We start from the raw sequence: 20,253 nt of genomic DNA on the forward strand, positions 1-20,253 counted from the left end.
TTATTTATAACTTAAAATGTAATATATTTTTATATTACATATATTTGTTTTTCCCAGTTTTGTCTACCTTTTTACCACCTTGGTTTAGGTGATTTAAACTCTTTTTAGTACTCAATTTTACTTTTTATGTTGTCTTATTGCCTCTAATTTTCAGCATTTTTGTTAGTTTATCCTGGGATTAAAATGTGTATCCTTAGTTTAACACAGCATCCTCAGTAGTAATTGTGACAGGGAGTTTCTCAGGCTGGTGGATAATTACATCATTTGAAACGTTAGACCTACATGAAGGAATTAAAAACACCAGAAATGTTTGAAACTGCTGTTGCTGCTGCTGTGTCGCTTCAGTCGTGTCCGACTCTGTGCGACCCCATAGAGGGCAGCTCACCAGGCTCCCCCTTCCCTGGGTTTCTCCAGGCAAGAACACTGGAGTGGGTTGCCATTTCCTTCTCCAGTGCATGCAAGTGAAAAGTCAAAGTGAAGTCGCTCAGTCGTGTCCGACTCTTCACGACCTCATGGACTGCAGCCCACCAGGCTCCTCCATCTATGGGATTTTCCAGGCAAGAGTACTGGAGTGGGGTGCCATCGCCTAGGAAAACAACCAATGGAGTAAATGGGACTATACTTCTACAAGGATTTTAAATTTTATATGAAGTGGTAGAATATTAATACTGAGGATGTGTTTTTATGACACACAGTGGCTCAAAGTAAAGGGATGCAAAAAATAATCAAAGTAAATGGAAACAAAAGACAGCAAGGGTAGCTATATTTATGTCAGTCAAAATAGACCTCAAGTCAAAAATTAAAACAGAGACAAAGAAGATCATTATATTATGGTAAAGGGACAGATTTACAAAGGGGATATAATAGTTGTAAATATGTGTGTACTCAGTGTTAATAAATATATTAAATATACTAAAAATACTAATAGAAATGGAGTAATAGAAAAATAATACAGTAATTTTAGGAGACTTAAATACCCCTTTCAATGATGAATAGATCATTCAAACATAAAATTAGTAAGGAAACACTGAACTTCAACTATACTTTAGAATATTCTATCCGTAGAACTGGGGCCAACCTGCTTGTCTTGTGAAACATATTTTAGGGTGGGTGGCTACAGAGTCCAGGGACACTGAGTCTCATGCCAATTTGTCGATTGGCAGGGTCAAATCCCTGCAAGTCCAAAGGATCCTAGGATTATTGTCAGACTACTGGAATTAATAGGCTAGAGGGAAGACTCCAAAATGGTATTTTACAGCACCAACGTCTTTGACACTGTGAAAGAATACACTTTCATAGTGGCTTCCCTGGTAGCTCAGGGGGTAAAGAATCTGTCTTCAATGGGGGAGAACCAGGTTTGATCCCTGGGTTGGTAAGATCCCCTGGAGAAGAGAATGGCAACTCACTCCAGTATTTTTGCTCAGGAAATCCCATGGACAGAGGAGCCTGGTGGGCTACAGTCCATGGGGTCACAGAGTCAGGTGCAGCTAAGTAACTAACACTAACTAAACTTTGATAAATGGCAAGTACCAGTGTTTGTACCACACGGGGAGTTCCAGTTTGCTCCCATATCTCCAGGAGGCTGTCCAAGGTCAGCCTGAGGGTTTGACTCAAGCTTCATTCAAATTATAGTCTCTGAGCTGGGACTTGGAGATTGAGATTTTGTCCATTCCATTTAAGGCAGGACTCTGTATCCGACAGCCCTCTCACTCTCCCCAAAATAAGTCCTTCTGGCCTTCTAAAGCCAGGCAATGTAGGGGTTCACCTTTCCAGTGTAAAATGCCTGGGCTGGAAAGCCCAGTGTGGGGCTTGGAATCCTCACTTCTTAGGGAGATACTTTGCAATTGTAATCATCCTCCCATTTGTGTAGCACCAACCCTGGGGTATGGGTCAAGATTATACTGTGTCTCTATTCCTCCTACCTGACTTGTTGGGGTTCATTCCTTACATCTTTAGGGGTGGGAAGTATTTTCTGCTAGTCTTCATGTTATTCTCATTGATGGCTGCTCTCTAAATAGTTGTAATATTAGGAAGACTATGGTAGGACATGAAATCAGGGTCTTCCTATACCACCATCTTGGCTACTAAGTATTTCATATCACCTTATTATTACTATAGATTATATAAGTATACTGTATAGTATACACGTTCATGGATCACAGCCTTGTTATGGCAAAGGGGTTTGTATAACTCAATGAGGCTATCAGCCATGCTGAGTAGGGTCACACAGTTGGACGGGTGAAAAGTTCTGTCAAAATGTGGTTCACTGAAAAAGGGAATGGCAAACCACTCTAGTATTCTTGTCTTAAGAACTCCATGAACAGCATGAAAAGGCAAAAAGATATGACAGTGGAAGATGAGCTCCCCAGGTCAGTAGTTGTCCAACATGCCATTGGGGAAGAGCAGAGAAATGGCTCTAGAAAGAATGAACCAGCTGGGCCAAAGAGGAAACATTCCTTAGTCATGGATGTGTCTGGTGGTGAAACTGAATTTTGATGCTATAAATAACAATTGCATAGGAACCTGGAATGTTAGGTCTATGAATCAAGGTAAATTGGACATGATCAAGCAGGAGATGGCAAAAGTGAATATCAACATCTTAGGAATCAGTGAACTAAAATTGATTGGAATGGGTGAGTTTAATTCAGATGACTATATTTACCACTGTGGGCAAGAATCCCTTAGAAGAGATGGAGTAAGCTTAGTAGTCAACAGAAGAGTCTGAAAGGCAGGGCAGTTCAGTTCAGTCACTCAGTCGTGTCTGACTCTTTGTGACCCCATGAATCGCAGCACCAACTCCCAGAGTTCACCCAAACCCATGTCCATTGAGTCGGTGATGCTATTCAGCCATCTCATCCTCTGTCGTCCCCTTCTCCTCCTGCCCCCAATCCCTCCCAGCATCAGGGTCTTTTCCAATGAGTCAACTCTTTGCATGAGGTGGCCAAATTATTGGAGTTTCAGCTTCAACATCAGTCCTTCCAATGAATACCCAAAACTGATCTCCTTTAGGATGGACTGGTTGGATTTCCTTGCAGTCCATGGGACTCTCAAGATTGGCGCTCAGCTCACTTTATAGTCCAACTCTCACATCCATACATGACCACTGGAAAAACCATACCCTTGACTAGACAGACCTTTGTTGGCAAATTCAGTACTTGGATGCAATCTTAAAAATGACAGAATGATCTCATTTCATTTCCAAGACAAACCATTCAACATCACAGTAAGCCAAGTCTATCCCCCAAACACTATTGCTGAAGAAGCTGAAGCTGACCAATTCTATGAAGACCTAAGACCTTCTAGAACTAATACCAAAAATTAAAAAAAAAAAGTCCTTTTCATCATAGAGGACTGGAATGTGAAAGTAAGAAGTCAAGAGATACCTGGAAAAACAGGCAAGTTTTGCCTTGGAATACAAAACGAAGCAAGGCACAAACTCACAGAGTTTTGTCAGGAGAATTCACTGGTCATAGCAAACACCCTCTTCCAACAACACAGGAGATAATTCTACATATGGACATCACCAGATGGTTAATAATGAAATAGATTGAGTATATTCTTTGCAGCTGAAGATGGAGAAGCTCTAGACAGTCAGCAGAAACATAACTGGGAACTGACTGTGCCTCAGATAATGATCCCTTATTGCAAAATTCAGGTTTAAATTGAAGAAAGTAGGGAAAACCACTAGGCCATTCAGGTATGACCTAAATCAAATTTCTTATGATTGTACAGTAGAGGTGATGAATATATTCAAGGGATTAGATCTGGTAGAAAGAGTGTCCAAAGAACTATGGATGGAGGTTCAGAACATTGTACAGGAAGTGGTGACCAAAATCATCACAAAGAAAAAGAAAGAAAGCAAAACGGTCGTCTGAGGAGGCCTTACAAATAGCTGAGAAAAGAAGAGAAGTGAAAGATAAGGGAAAAGGGAAAGATATACCAACTAAAAACAGAGTTCCAGAAAATAGCAAGGAGGGATAATAAAGCCTTCTTAAGTGAACAATGCAAAGAAATAGAGGAAAATAATAGAATGGGAAAGATTAGAGATCTCTTTGAGAAAACTGGAGATATCAAGAGAACATTTCATGCAAAGATCAGTACAATGAAGGACAGAAACGGTATGGACCTAACAGAAGCAGAAGATATGAAGAAGAGGTTTCAAGAATAAACAGAAAAACTATACAGAAAAGATGATAATTATCCTGGTAAAAACGATGGTGTGGTCACTCGTCTAGAGCCAGATATCCTGGAATATGAAGTAAAGTGGACCTAAGGAAGCATTGCTATGAACAAAGCCAGTGGAGGTGATGGAATTTCAGCAGAGCTTTCAAATCCTGAGATAAGGCTGTTAAAGTGCTACACTCAATATGTCAGTAAATTTAGAAAACTCAGCTGTGGCCACAGGAGTCAGTTTTTATTCTAATCCCCCAAAAGTACCATGCCAAATAATGTGCAAAGTACTGTAAAATTGTGCTTATTTCACTAGCAAAGTAACTCTCAAAATTCTTCAATCTAGACTTTAAATGTATGTGAACCAAGAACTTCCAGATATACAAGCTGGATTTAGAAAAGTCAGAGGAACCAGAGATCAAATTGCCAATATTGGTTGGATTGTAGGGAAAGCACAGGAATTCCAAAAAACATCTACCTCTGCTTCATTGACTATGCTACAACCTTTGACTGTGTGGATCACAATAAACTGGAAAATTCTTAAAGAGATGGAAATACCAGACCATCTTACCTTTCATCCCAGAAACCTGCACACAATTCAAGAAAAAATATTTAGAACCAGCCATAGAGCAATGAACTGGTTCCATATTGAAAAAGGAGTACATAAAGGCTGCATATTGTCACCCTGCTTATTTAACTTATATGCAGAGTACATTTTGGAAAACACTGGATGAATCACAAGCTAGAATCAAGATTTCCAAGAGAAATATCAACGACCTCAGATATGCAGATGATACCACTTTAATGGTGGAAAGTGGAGAGGAACTAAAGAGCCTCTTGATGAAAGTGAAAGAGGAGATTGAAAAAGCTGGCTTAAAACTCAACATTCAGGGAGGGGTGGTCCTAAGATGGTGGAGGAATAGGACAGGGAGATCATTTCTCCCCCACAAATTCATCAAAAGAACATTTAAATACTGAGTAAATTCCACAAACCAACTTCTGAATGCCAGCAGAGGACATCAGGCATCTAGAAAAGCAGCCCAGTGCCTTTGAAAGTAGGTAGGAAAAAATATAAAAGACAAAAAAAAGAGACAAAAGAGGTAAGGATGGAGCTCCTTCCCAGGAAGGGAGTTTTAAAAAGAGAGAGGTTTCCAAACACCAGAAAACACTCTCACTGCCGAGTCTGTGGCAAGCCTTGGAATCAAAGAGGGCAACATAACTGGGAGGAAAAATAAATAAATAATTAAAATCCACAGATTACGTGCCCAACGGTAACTACCCCAGCGGAGAAGCAGAGTGGACGCCTGCATTTGCCACTAGCAAGCGGGGACTGGGCAGGGAGGCGTGTGCTGCATCGCTTAGAGTACGGATCAGGCCTGAATGCTCCAAGGACAATCCGAGGGAATTAAATTGGGCTAGCAAACCGCACTGTGGGATAGTTACCACGTGAAAAGCCCTAACCTAAGACACCACCAGGCGCGCTCACAGAACAAAGGACTGAACAGAGCTAGCCTGCTACAGCCCATCCCCCTCCTATGACAGGCAGCCAGAGCCAGAAGGGGACAATTGCAGCCCCAGAGAGGCATTATCTACAAAATTGCAAGCAGGCTTCTTTCCTAACTAAGACTTCTTCGGGTTCTGGACAGTCAACATCCACCTGAGAAGGTGCGCTGGTTGTACACTCAGAAAACCGAGTGGCAGGGATGGGCGAGGCAATGAGTTGCAGTGACCACGCTCACCAAACACCTCATCACCTGAGCTGCTCGGACCTAGGAAGGGCACAAAATGCAGGCCCAGCCGAGTCTGTGCCTCTGAGGGCTACCTGAGTGGCCAAATCTGAGCGGCTTAGACCTGGGAGGTGCACGCAGCCCAGGGCTGGCCTCAGATGGTTCCCAGTGGAGCAACCTAGAGCTTGAGCAGTGTGGGCAGGGAGGGCACATGCACCATGAGTGGGGGTAGGCCCAGTGTGGTTGAGACACTGCAAGCACACGCCAGTGTTATTTGTTTGTAGTGTCCGTCCCTCCCCACAGCTAGACTGAATAAGTGAGCCTAAAAAAGTGTCCACCACCATCCCCTTGTGTCAGGGCAGAAATTGGACACTGAAGAGACCAGCAAACAGAAGAAGCTAAAACAGAGGAAACTGCCTTGGAAGTGACAGATACAATAGATTAAAACCCTGTAGTTAGTACTAACTACATAGGAAGGGGCCTATAGATCTTGAGAAAGATAACCCGGACCAAGGAACTATCCGAAAATCAACTAACACCACACTGCACACAACAATACCAGAGAAAATCCTAGATATATTTTTACTATTTTTACTATCATTCTTTTTTTAAAAAAATTTAAGTCCTCTATTACTCCTTTAATTTTAATTTTTATAACCTATTATTACTTTGTAAAAAAAAAGACTATTTTTTAAAGCAAACTTCATATCTGTATATATATACATATTTTATAATTTTGTGACTTTGCTTACTTTCTTTTCTTGAATATTGTATTTTTGGAAATCCAAACTCAAGATTTTTAATCCATGCTTTTTGGTATTTGTTATCAATTTTGTACCTTTAAGAACCTAATCTTCACTACTCATTTTTACTTGAGAGTGAAATCACTGGCCTGATTGCTCTCTCCCGCTTTGGACTCTCCTTTTTTCTCCACCAGGTCACCTCTATCTCCTCCCTCCCCATTCTCTTCTCTACCCAACTCTGTGAATCACCTTGTGTGTTCCAAAGAGTGGAGAATACTTCAGTTCAGTTCAGTTCAGTCGCTCAGTCATGTCTGACTCTTTCTGACCCATGAATCGCAGCACGCCAGGACTCCCTGTCCATCACCATCTCGCGGAGTTCATTCAGACTCATGAAATCGAGTCCGTGATGCCATCCAGCCATCTCATCCTCGGTCGTTCCCTTCTCCTCCTGCCCCCAATCCCTCCCAGCATCAGAGTCTTTTCCAATGAGTCAACTCTTCACATGGGGTGGCCAAAGTACTGGAGTTTCAGCTTTAGCATCATTCCTTCCAAAGAAATCCCAGGGTTGATCTCCTTGAAAATGGATTGGTTGGATCTCCTTGCAGTCCAAGGGACTCTCAAGAGTCTTCTCCAACACCACATTTCAAAAGCATCAATTCTTCGGTGCTCAGCCTTCTTCACAGTCCAACCCTCACATCCATACATGACCACAGGAAAAACGATAGCCTTGACTAGATGGACCTTAGTCGGCAAAGTAATGTCTCTGCTTTTGAATATGCTATCTAGGTTGGTCATAACTTTTCTTCCAAGGAGTAAGTGTCTTTTAATTTCATGACTGCAGTAACCATCTGCAGTGATTTTGGAGCCCAGAAAAATAAGTCTGACACTGTTTCCACTGTTTCCCCATCTATTTCCCATGAAGTGATGGGACCGGATGCCATGATCTTCGTTTTCTGAATATTGAGCTTTAAGCCAACTTTTTCACTCTCCTCTTTCACTTTCATCAAGAGGGTTTTTAGTTCCTCTTCACTTTCTGCCATAAGGGTGGTGTCATCTGCATATCTGAGGTTATTGATATTTCTCCCAGCAATCTTGATTCCAGCTTGTGTTTCTTCCAGTTCAGCGTTTCTCATGATGTACTCTGCATAGAAGTTAAATAAGCACGGTGACAATATACAGCCTTGACATACTCCTTTCCCTATTTGGAACCAGTCTGTTGTTTTATGTCCAGTTCTAACTGTTGCTTCCTGACCTGCATACAGATTTCTCAAGAGGCAGGTCAGGTGGTCTGGTATTCCCATCTCTTTCAGAATTTTCCACTGTTTATTGTGATCCACACAGTCAAAGGCTTTGGCATAGTCAATAAAGCAGAAATAGATGGTTTCTGAAACTCTCTTGCTTTTTCCATGATCCAGCGGATGTTGGCAATTTGATCTCTGGTTCCTCTGCCTTTTCTAAAACCAGCTTGAGCATCAGGAAGTTCACAGTTCACGTATTGGTGAAGCCTGGCTTGGAGAATTTTGAGCATTACTTTACTAGCATGTGAGATGAGTGCAATTGTGCGGTACTTTGAGCATTCTTTTGCATTGGCTTTCTTTGAGATTGGAATGAAAACTGACCTTCTCCAGTGCTATGGCCACTGCTGAGTTTTCCAAATTTGCTGGCATATAGAGTGCAGCCCTTTCACAGCATCATCTTTCAGGATTTGAAATAGCTCCACTGGAAATCCATCACCTCCACTAGCTTTGTTCACAGTGATGCTTTCTAAGGCCCACTTGACTTCACATTCCAAGATGTCTGGCTCTAGATGAGTGATCACATCATCATGATTATCTGGGTTGTGAAGATCTTTTTTGTACAGTTCTTCTGTGTATTCTTGCCACCTTTTCTTAATATCTTCTGCTTCTGTTAGGTCCAGAACATTTCTGTCCTTTATCGAGCCTATCTTTGCATTAAATATTCCCTTGGTGTCTCTAATTCTCTTGAAGAGATCTCTAGTCTTTCCCATTCTGTTGTTTTCCTCTATTTCTTTGCATTGATCGCTGAAGAAGGCTTTCTTATCTCTTCTTGCTATTCTTTGGAACTCTGCATTCAGATGCTTATATCTTTCCTGTTTTTCTTTGCGTTTCGCCTCTCTTCTTTTCATAGCTATTTGTAAGGCCTCCCCAGACAGCCATTTTGCTTTTTTGCATTTCTTTTCTATGGGGACGGTCTTGATCCCTGTCTCCTGTACAATGTCACGAATCTCATTCCATAGTTCATCAGGCACTCCATCTATCAGATCTAGGTGCTTAAATCTATTTCTCACTTCCACTGTATAATCATAAGGGATTTGATTTAGGTCATTCCTGAATGGTCTAGTGGTTTTCCCTACTTTCTTCATTTTGAATCTGAATTTGGTAATAAAGAGTTCATGATCTGAGCCACAGTAAGCTCCTGGTCTGTAGAATACTTAGGGAACTGATTACTGGCTGGATCTCTCTCTCTCTTTTTGATTCCCCCCTTTTATCTTCCTGACCACCTCTGTCCCCTTCCTCCCTCTTGTCTTCTCTGTATAACTCCATGAACATCTCTGAGTGGTCCAGACTGGGGAGCAAACATAAGGAAGTGATTACTGGCTAGCTTGCTCTATCCTCTTTTGATTCCACCTCATCTCTCGGGTCACCTCTAACACCCTCTTCCCGCTTCTTTTCTCCATGTAAAACTGAAACTCTTTGGGTGTCACTCAATGTGGAAAAACATTTCATCTTTAACTTAGACGTTTTATCAACAGTACTGTATAGATGGAGAAGTCTTGAGACTACTGTAAAAATAAAACTGAAAACCAGAAGCAGGAGGCTTAAGTTCAAATCCTGAGAACACCAGAGAACTCCTGATTCCAGGGAACATTAATCGACAGGAGCTCATCAAACACCTCCATACCTACACTGAAACCAAGCACCACCCAAGGGCCAACAAGTTCCAGAGCAAGACATACCAAGCAAATTCTCCAGCAACATAGGAACACAGCCCTGAGCTTCAATATACAGGCTGCCCAAAGTTACTCCAAACCTATTGACATCTCGTAACTCATTACTGAACATTTCATTACACATCAGAGAGAAGAAAATCAAGCTCCACCCACCAGAACACCGACACAAGCTTCCCTAACCAGGAAACTTTGACAAGCCATGGGTACCACCCCACCCACAGTGAGGAAACACCACAATAAAGAGAACTCCACAAACTGCCAGAATACAGAAAGGCCACCCCAAACACAGCAATATAAACAACATGAAGAGAAAGAGGAATACCCAGCAGATAAAGGAACAGGATAAATGCCCACCAAACCAAACAAATGAGGAAGAGATAGGGAATCTACCTGACAAAGAATTTCGAATAATGATGGTGAAAATGATCCAGAATCTTGAAATAAAAACAGAATCACAGATAAATAGCCTGGAGACAAGGATTGAGGAGATGCAAGAAAGGTTTAACAAGGACCTAGAAGAAATAAAAAAGAGTGAATACATAATGAATAATGCAACAAATGAGATTAAAAAAACACTCTGGAGGGAACAAATGTAGAATAACAGAGGCAGAAGATAGGATTAGTGAAGTAGGAGATAGAATGGTAGAATTAAATGAATCAGAGAGGAAAAAATAAAAATGAATTAAAAGAAATGAGGACAATCTTAGAGACCTCCGGGACAATATTAAATACCCCAACATTCGAATCATAGGAGTTCCAGAAGAAGAAGATAAAAAGAAAGACCATGAGAAAATACTTGAGGAGATAATAGTTAAAACTTACCTAAAATTGGGAAGGAAATAATCACCCAAGTCCAAGAAACCCAGAGAGTTCCAAAGAGGATAAACCCAAGGCAAAACACCCCAAGACACATATTAAGCAAATGAACAAAGGTCAAGCACAAAGAACAAATATTAAAAGCAGCAAGGGAAAAACAACAAATAACACACAAGTGGATTCCCATAAGGATAACAGCTGATCTTTCAATAGAAACACTTCAGGCCAGGGGTGAAATGCAGGACATATTTGAAGTGCTGAAATAAAATAACCTACAGACCAGATTATGGTACCCAGCAAGGATCTCATTCAAATATGAAGGAGAAATCAAAAGCTTTATAGACAAGCAAAAGCTGAGAGAATTCAGCACCACCAAACCAGCTCTCCAATAAATGCTAAAGGATCTTCTCTAGACAGGAAACACAAAAAGTGTGTATAAACTGGAACCCAAAACAATAAGGTAAATGATAACGGGATCATACTTATCAATAACTGCCTTAAATGTAAATGGGTGGAATGCCCCAACGAAAAGACAAAGTCAGGCTGAAAGGATACAAAAACAAGACCTCTATATATGTTGCCTACAAGAGACCCACCTCAAAACAGGGGACACATACAGACTGAACGTGAAGGGCTGGGAAAAGATATTCCATCAAATAGAGACTAAAAGAAAGCAGGAGAAGCAATATTCATATCAGATAAAATAGACTTTAAAACAAAGGCTGTGAAAAGAGACAAAGAAGGACACCACATAATGATCAAAGGATCAATCCAAGAAGAAGATATAAGAATTATAAATATATATGCACCCAACATAGGAGCACCACAGTATGGAAGATAAATGCTAACAAGTATGAAAGGGGAAATTAACAATAACACAATAATAGTGGGAGACTTTAATACCCCACTCACACCTATGGACAGATCAACTAAACAGAAAATTAACAAGGAAACACAAACTTTAAATGATAAATAGACCAGCTAGACCTAATGGATATCTATAGGACATTTCATCCCAAAACAATGAATTTCACCTTTTACTCAAGCGCACATGGAACTTTCTCCAGGTATATCATATCCTGAGCCATAAATCTAGCTTTGGTAAATTCAAAAAAATTGAAATCATTCCAAGCATCTTTTCTGACCACAATGCAGTAGGATTAGATCTCAATTACAGGAGAAAAACTATTAAAAATTCCAACATATGGAGGCTGAAAAACACACTGCTGATTAACAAACAAATCACAGAAGAAATAAAAAAAGAAATCAAAATATTCATAAAAATGAATGAAAATGAAAACACAACAACCCAAAACCTGTGGGATACTGAAAAAGCAGTGCTAAGGGGAAAGTTCATAGAAATACAGGCATACCTCAAGAAACAAGAAAAAGTCAAATAAATAACCTAACTCTACACCTAAAGCAACTAGAAAAGGAAGAAATGAAGAACCCCAGAGTTAGTAAAAGGAAAGAAATCTTAAGGCAGAAATAAATGCAAAAGAAACAAAAGAGACCATAGCAAAAATCAACAAAGCAAAAAGCTGGTTCTTTGAGAGGATAAATAAAATTTACAGCCCATTAGCCAGACTCATCAAGAAACAAAGAGAGAAAAATCAAATCAATAAAATAAGAAATGAAAATGGAGAGATCACAACAGACAACACAGAAGTACCAAGGATCATAAGAGACTACTACCAGCAATTATATGCCAATAAAATGGACAACGTGGAAGACATGGACAAATTCTTAGAAAAGTACAACTTTCCAAAATGGAACCAGGAAGAAATAGAAAATCTTAACAGACCCATCACACGCACGGAAATTGAAACTGTAATCAGAAATCTTCCAGCAAACAAAAGCCCAAGACCAGACGGCTTCACCGCTGAATTCTACCAAAAATTTGAGAAGAGCTAACACCTATCCTACTCAAATTTTCCAGAAAATTGCAGAGGAAGGTAAACTTCCAAACACATTCTATGAGGCCACCATCACCCTAATACCAAAACCAGACAAAGATGCCACAAAAAAAGAAAACTGCAGGCCAGTATCACTGATGAACATAGATGCAAAAATCCTTAACAAAATTCTAGCAATCAGAATCCAAAAACACATTAAAAAGATCATACACCATGACCAAGTGGGCTTTATCCCAAGGATGCAAAGATTCTTCAATATCTGCAAATCAATCAATGTAATACACCACATTAACAAATTGAAAAATAAAAGCCATATGATTATATCAATAGATGTAGAGAAAGCCTTTGACGAAATTCAACATCAATTCATGATAAAAACTCTCCAGAAAGCAGGAATAGAAGGAACATACCTCAACATAATAAAAACTATATATGACAAACCTACAGCAAACATCCTCAATGGTGAAAAATTGAAAGCATTTCCCCTAAAGTTGGGAACAAGACAAGGGTGCCCACTTTCACTGCTACTATTCAACATAGTTTTGGAAGTTTTGGCCACAGCAATCAGAGCAGAAAAAGAAATAAAAGGAATCCAAATGGGAAAAGAAGAAGTAAAACTCTATTTGCATATGACATCATCCTCTAGATAGAAAACCCTAAAGACCGCATCAGAAAATTACTAGAGCTAATCAATGAATATAGTAAAGTTGCAGGATATAAAATCAACACACAGAAATCCCTTGCATTCTTATACACTAACAATGAGAAAATAAAAACAAATTAAGGAAACAATTCCATTCACCATTGCAACGAAGAGAATAGAATACTTAGGAATATATCTACCTAAGGAAACTAAAGACCTATATATAGAAAACTACAAAACACTGGTGAAAGAAATGAAAGAGGACACTAATAGATGGAGAAATATACCATGTTCATGGATTGGAAGAATCAATATAGTGAAAATGAGTATACTACCCAAAGCAATCTATAGATTCAATGCAATTCCTATCAAGCTACCAATGGTATTTTTCACAGAGCTAAACCAAATAATTCCACAATTTGTATGGAAATACAAAAATTCTCGAATAGCCAAAGCAATCTTGAGAAAGAAGAATGGAACTGGAGGAATCAACCTGCCTGACTTCAGGCTCTACTACAAAGCCACAGTCGTCAAGACAGTATGGTACTAGCACAAGGATAAAAATATAGATCAATGGACCAAAATAGAAAGCCCAGAGATAAATCCACACACCTATGGACACCTTATATTTGACAAAGGAGGCAACAATATATAATGGAGAAAAGATAATCTCTTTAACAAGTGGTGCTGGGAAAACTGGTCAACCACTTGTAAAAGAAAGAAACTAGAACAGTTTCTCATACCATACACAAAAATATAGTCAAAATGGTTAAAGATCTAAACATAAGAACAGAAACTATAAAACTCTTAGAGGAGAACATTGGCAAAACACTCTCTGACATAATCACAGCATGATCCTCTATGACCCACCTCCCAGAATATTGGAAATAAAAGCAAAATTTAACAAATGGGACCTAATTAAAATTAGAAGCTTCTGCACAACAAAGGAAACTATCAGCAAGGTGAAAAGACAGTGTTCAGAAAGGGAGAATATAATAGCAAATGAAGCAACTGCAAAGAACTAATCTCAAAAATATACAAGCAACTCCTGCAGCTCAATTCCAGAAAAATAAACAACCCAATCAAAAAATGGGCCAAACAACTGAACAGACATTTCTCCAAAGAAGACATACAGATGGCTAACAAACACATGAAAAGTTGCTCAACATCTCTCATTATTAGAGAAATGCAAATCAAAACCACGATGAGGTACCATTTCACGCCAGTCAGAATGGCTTCTATACAAAAATCTACAAGCAATAAATGCTGGAGAGGGTGTGGAGTGGGAATGCAAACTAGTACAGCTACTATGGAGAACAGTGTGGACATTCCTTAAAAAACTGGAAATAGAACTGCCGTATGACCCAGCAATCCCACTGCTTGGCATACACACTGAGGAAACCAGAATTGAAAGAGACACGTGTACCCCAATGTTCATCACAGCACTGTTTATAATAGCCAGGACATGGAAGCAACCTAGATGTCCACCAGCAGACGAATGGATAAGAAAACTATGGTACATATACAGAATGGAATGTTAAGTTCAGTTCAGTTCAGTCACTCAGTCGTGTCCGACTCTTTGCAACCCCATGAATCGCAGCACGCCAGGCCTCCCTGTCCATCACCAACTCCCAGAATTCACTCAGACTCACATCCATCGAGTCTGTGATGTCATCCAGCAATCTCATCCTCGGTCGTCCCCTTCTCCTCCTGCCCTCAATCCCTCCCAGCATCAGAGTCTTCTCCAATGAGTCAACTCTTCGCATCAGGTGGCCAAAGTACTGGAGTTTCAGCTTTAGCATCATTCCTTCCAAAGAAATCCCATGGCTGATCTCCTTCAGAATGGACTGGTTGGATCTCCTTGCAGTCCCAGGGACTCTCAAGAGTCTTCTCCAACACCACAGTTCAAAAGCATCAATTTTTTGGCACTCAGCCTTCTTCACAGTCCAACTCTCACATCCATACATGACTATTGGAAAAACCATAGACTTGACTAGATGGACCTTAGTCAGCAAAGTAACATCTCTGCTTTTGAATATGCTATCTAGGTTGGTCATAACTTTTCTTCCAAGAAGTAAGCGTCTTTTAATTTCATGGTTGCAATCACCATCTGCAGTGATCTTGGAGCCCCAAAAAATAAAGTCTGACACTGTTTTCACTGTTTCTCCTTCTATTTCCCATAGAGTGATGGGACCGGATGCCATGATCTTTGTTTTCTGAATGTTGAGCTTTAAGCCAACTTTTTCACTCTCCTCTTTCACTTTCATCAAGAGGCTTTTGAGTTCCTCTTTACTTTCTGCCATAAGGGTGGTGTCATCTGCATATCTGAGGTTACTGATATTTTTCCCAGCAATCTTGATTCCAGCTTGTGTTTCTTCCAGTCCAGTGTTTCTCACGATGTATTCTGCATATAAGTTAAATAAGCAGGGTGACAATATACAGCCTTGACGTACTCCTTTTCCTATTTGGAACCCTCAGCTGTTAAAAAAAGATGCATTTCAATCAGTTCTAATGAGGTGGATGAAATTGGAGCCTATTATACAGAGTGAAGTAAGCCAGAAACAACTTATGCAGCTCAATTTCAGAAAAATAAATGACCCATTCAAAAATTGGGCCAAAGAACTAAATAGACATTTATCCAAAGAAGACATACGAATGGCTAACAAACACATGAAAAGATGCTCAACATCACTCATTATTAGAGAAATGCAAATCAAAAGCACAATGAGGTACCACTTCACACCAGTCAGAATGGCTGTGATCCAAAAATCTGTAAGCAATAAATGCTGGAGAGGGTGTGGAGAAAAGGGAACCCTCCTACACTGTTGGTGTGAATGCAAATGAGTACAGCCACTATGGAGAACAGTGTGGAGATTCCTTAAAAAATTGTAAATAGAACTGCCTTATGACCCAGCAATCCCACTTCTGGGCATACACACCGAGGAAACCAGCATTGAAAGAGACATGTGTACCCCAATGTTCATCGCAGCACTGTTTATAATAGCCAGGACATGGAAACAACCTAGATGTCCATCAGCAGATGAATGGATAAGAAAGCTGTGGTACATATATGCAATGGAGTATTACTCAGCCATTAAAAAGAATACATTTGAATCAGCTCTAATGAGATGGATGAAACTGGAGCCAATTATACAGAGTGAAGTAAGCCAGAAAGAAAAACACCAATACAGTATACTAACACATATATATGAAATTTAGAAAGATGGTAGTGATGACCCTGTATGCGAGACAACAAAAGAGACACAGATGTGTAGAGCGAACTTTTGGACTCATAGGGAGAGGGAGAGGGTGGGATGATTTGGTAGAATGGCATTGAAACCTGTATACTATCATGTAAGAAATGAATCGCCAGTCTATGTTCAATGCAGGATACAGGATGCTTGGGGCTGGTGCATGGGGATGATCCAGAGAGATGATATGGAGTGGCAGGTGGGAAGGGGGTTCATGTTTGGGAACTCATGTACACTCATGGCAGATTCATGTCAATGTATGGCAAAACCAATACAGTGTTGTAAAGTAAAATACAGTAAAAATAAAAATTTAAAAGAAATTAATAAATAAGCACACACACAAAAAGAAAAAGACCAATGCAGCATACTAACATATATATATATCGAATTTAGAAAGATGGTAACAATAACCCTGTATGCAAGACTGCAAAAGAGACACAGATCTATAGAATAGTCTTTTGGACTCTGTGCGAGAGGGAGAGGGTGGGATGATTTGGGGGAATGTCATGGAAAAATGTATAATATCATATAAGAAATAAATCACCAGTCCAGGTTTGATACAGGATCCTTGGGGCTGGTTCATTTGGATGACCCGGATGGATGGTACAAGGAGGGAGGTGGGAGGGTGGTTCAAGATGAGGAACATGTGCATGCCCATGGCGGATTCATGTTGATGTGTGGCAGAACCAATACAATATTGTAAAGTAATTAGCCTCCAATTAAAATAAATAAATTTAAAATAAAAAGAGAGAAAAAAACGATATATACTATGAAGTTCGTTACAGAGTGACTGTACAATATACTCCCTAGAATGCCCGAGGTATAAATAAATGTGTATTCATCTGAATATTAAAAATAAAAAACTAAACATTCAAAAAAGGAAGATCATGGCAGCCAATCCCATCATTTCATGGCAAACAGATGGGGAAAATGTGAAAACAGTGTCAGATTTCCTTTTCTTGGATTCCAAAATCAATATGAACTGTGATTGTATCCACGAAATTAAAAGACACTTGCTCCTTGAAATGATAGCTATGACAAGACTAGACAGTGTACTAGAAAGCACAGACATCACTTTGTCAACAAAGGTCCATATAGCCAAAGCTATGATTTTTCCAGTAGTCATGTATGGATGCGAGAGTTGGACTATAAAGAAGGCTAGCATGAAGAATCGATGCTTTCAAACTGGTGCCTGGAGAAGACTCTTAAGAAAACCTTGGGCAACAAGGAGATCAAACCAGTCAATTCTAAAGGAAATCAACCTTGAATATTCACTAAAAGGACTGATGCTAAAGCTGAAGCTCCAATACTTTGGACACTTGATGCAAAGCACCAAGTCATTGGAAAAGATTCTGATTCTGGTAAGGTTTGAGGGCAAGAGGAGAAGGGGACAACAGAGGATAAGATAGTCAGATGGCATTGCTGACTCACTGGATATGAGTTTGAGCAAACTCTAGGAGATAGTGAAGGACAGGGAAGCCTAGCATGCTGCAGTTCATGGAGTCACAAACATGACTTAGTGACTGAACAACACTTAGTGACTGAACAACGACAACAACAACAATGAGCAAGTAAGGAGTCTGGTGAGGTGCTCTGTGATGTCCTTCCCCACTATGTAGAGATTTGTGACAGCATGTGGCAGGGAGTAACCCTCAAAGATGGAGAGAGTGCAAATGATCCCATCCCCACAGTCCACCCCTAGACCTGTGACTGAGGCAGAGACATAGAGTGCTACAACAGTGTGGTTGGACAGGCAGAAGGCAGGCACATTGAAGATCTCAAACTTCACTTCTGTTGTCTTCTCCTGAGTCTCCCTTGGATTCAAGGAGGGCTCAGTCATGAGCACGGTCATTGAAAGGGTTTTATTCCCAGTTCCCACTCAAAACATTACTTCCAGGGTTTCTCCATGTCATTTAATCCCCTTACCATTTCAAGTTCAATCAGTTCAGGTCGGTCGCTCAGTCGTGTCCAACTCTGCAACCCCATGAATCCCAGCACGCCAGGCCTCCCTGTCCAGCACCAGCTCCCAGAGTTCACTCAAACTCATGTCCATCAAGTCAGTGATGCCATCCAGCATCTCATCCTCTGTCATCCCCTTCTCCTCATGTCCCCAATCCCTCCCAGCATCAGGGTCTTTTCCAATGAGTCAACTCTTCGCATGAGGTGGCCAAAGTATTGGAGTTTCAGCTTCAACATCAGTCCCTCCAATGAACACCCAGGATTGATCTCCTTTAGGATGGACTGGTTGGATCTCCTTGCAGTCCAAGGGACTCTCAAGAGTCTTCAACACCACAGTTCAAAAGCATCAATTCTTCGTTGCTCAGCTTTCTCCACAGTCCAACTCTCACATCCATACATAATTACTGGAAAAACCATAGCTTTGACTAGATGGACCTTTGTTGGAGAAGTAATGTCACTGCTTTTTAATATGCTATCTAGGTTGGTCATAACTTTCTAGGGTAGCACAAATGCAAGGTTTCATACTTCCACAAGCCTTCTTCCCCTACAAAGTACTTCTTCTGATTGTCTCTTGTCAAAGTGATTTTAAATTTAAGATGCCCTATCAGAGAGATGAGGAGATAATGGCATCCAGTCTCTCTATACTGGCCTACTTTGGAGAGTCTAGATCCATTGTCAAAAATTATAGGCTGGAGTATCTAATATATATGGTTTGAACATGTCAACAGCATGCTGTTTCAAACCTCAACAAAATAAAGAACACTTAGCCATTTTGTGAGACAATAGGCACTGCTTGGAATTTAAACAACCACAGGATTCCCACGTTCTCAAGTTATCACTCAGGTGGAGCTAGAAGACTGTTGCCAGTGCATAGAGTCCTCAACCCATGAATCTTGTCCCCTTTCAGGCATCCCAGGGCTTGCTGAGGCTATCTCAGTGATAATTACCCACTGTGTAATAATCTAGCAAAGGCATCAATTGTCCTCAGATAACATCACAGAGTATTTAAGCCTGAGGTCTCTGAGCCACAAACCTTCCCTGCTTGGTAAAACATGAAGCAGAAGAGGGCAAATTGTACCTATGAACAGCTTTGATAAATCTGTGAACATGAAACAGAGACCTGACTTTAGTACCAAGTGAAACTACCAAGCCATGGATTTGGTTAAGAGAACTGATTTCTCTGCTCCATTTAGTCACTGTTTCTGAAATTATTAAAATGCCTTTCCCTTGGGCAGGGGAGAAACTAAGCACCAGATATAGGTATATATCTCAGTGGAGATGCCTGCAACTCAGTTCCAATAGGTATTGAGTGCTGCTGCTGCTAAGTCGCTTCAGTCGTGTCTGACTCTATGCTACCTCATAGACGGCAGCCCACCAGGCTTCCCCATCCCTGGGATTCTCTAGGCAAGAACACTGGAGTGGGTTGCCATTGCCTTCTTTTTCTCCATCCTCACAATTATTTTTAAAACTTATTTATTGAAATAAATTTCACATCCCATATAATTCACCCACTGAAAACATGGATACCTGAGGGGGAAGGAGTGATGGGATGAATCAGGAGATTGGGACTGACGTATACACACCACCATGTATGAAACAGATAACTAATGAAAACCTACTACATAGCATAGAGAACTCTACCAATGCTCTGTGATGATATAAATAGAAAGGAAATCCAAAAGAGAAGGAATATATGCATACAAATAGATGATTCACTTTGCTGTACAGCAGAAACTAACACAACAGTTTAAAGCAACTATACTCCAATATAATAAATCAAAAATAAAATAGAAGAAAGTATATGCCACAGGGTTTAGTATATTTGCTGATATGTACAAACATCACAGATAAAAATTTAGACTTTTCTCATCACCTCAGAAAGAATGTTATACCCTTGGCCAACACCCTGTATTCAAACCATTCCCTCTAAACCATAAGCAACTACTAATACATTTTCTGTCTTTATGGATTTACCACTTTTGCACATTTCTTATAAATGGAAACATAAACTTGCGGCCTTTTGTACTTGGTGTCATTTATTTTACATATTGTTTTCA

At 40.1% G+C, this 20,253-nt stretch overlaps 1 pseudogene; it reads right to left on the reverse strand.

Annotated features, from left to right (window-relative positions):
* Positions 1-193: 193 nt before the first annotated feature.
* On the reverse strand, positions 194-18,916 carry LOC102187845 (annotated as a pseudogene).
* Positions 18,917-20,253: the final 1,337 nt, after the last annotated feature.

This window comes from Capra hircus (genome assembly GCF_001704415.2).
Source record: "Capra hircus breed San Clemente chromosome X unlocalized genomic scaffold, ASM170441v1, whole genome shotgun sequence".
NCBI lineage: Eukaryota > Metazoa > Chordata > Mammalia > Artiodactyla > Bovidae > Capra > Capra hircus.